This window comes from Sinocyclocheilus grahami, unplaced genomic scaffold (genome assembly GCF_001515645.1).
Source record: "Sinocyclocheilus grahami isolate Dianchi unplaced genomic scaffold, SAMN03320097.WGS_v1.1 scaffold201.1, whole genome shotgun sequence".
Taxonomy (NCBI): Eukaryota; Metazoa; Chordata; class Actinopteri; order Cypriniformes; family Cyprinidae; genus Sinocyclocheilus; species Sinocyclocheilus grahami.
Window position 1 is genome coordinate 309882 of NW_015505380.1, and position 346 is coordinate 310227.

General features: G+C 33.8%; 1 protein-coding gene across 1 annotated transcript in view; it reads left to right on the plus strand.

Annotated features, from left to right (window-relative positions):
- LOC107595376 (CUGBP Elav-like family member 6) overlaps window positions 1–346 on the plus strand; it is a 25798-nt gene that overhangs the window by 16823 nt on the left and 8629 nt on the right. The gene's annotated exons all lie outside the window — the stretch shown is intronic.

Here is a 346-nt window from a genome sequence, read left to right on the forward strand (position 1 = left end):
TTTATTTTATTGTTAATATATTTTAATGTTATTTTCATATTTTATTTGAATTGATCATTTAAAGTTTCTGTCAGTAAGCTCTCAGGTGAGTTCTGATGTAAAGATTCTTCAGCGTCTGTCTGTGTTTATTCAGAAGTTTGTATTGAGTTCAATGAAGCTCACTTGTAAATGCACTCTGTTCTTGTGGGATGCATTTTCTCAATTCAATTGTGTCCCAGAAATGAATTAGAAGTCGCTCACAATCATCATAATGTTTTGGAAAAAGCATCTTTATAGAAGAGAAACTCAGAGTCTAAAGCAGAAGCTCGCTGCAGATGCAAACCTCTCCGCAGCCAAAATCTCTTTC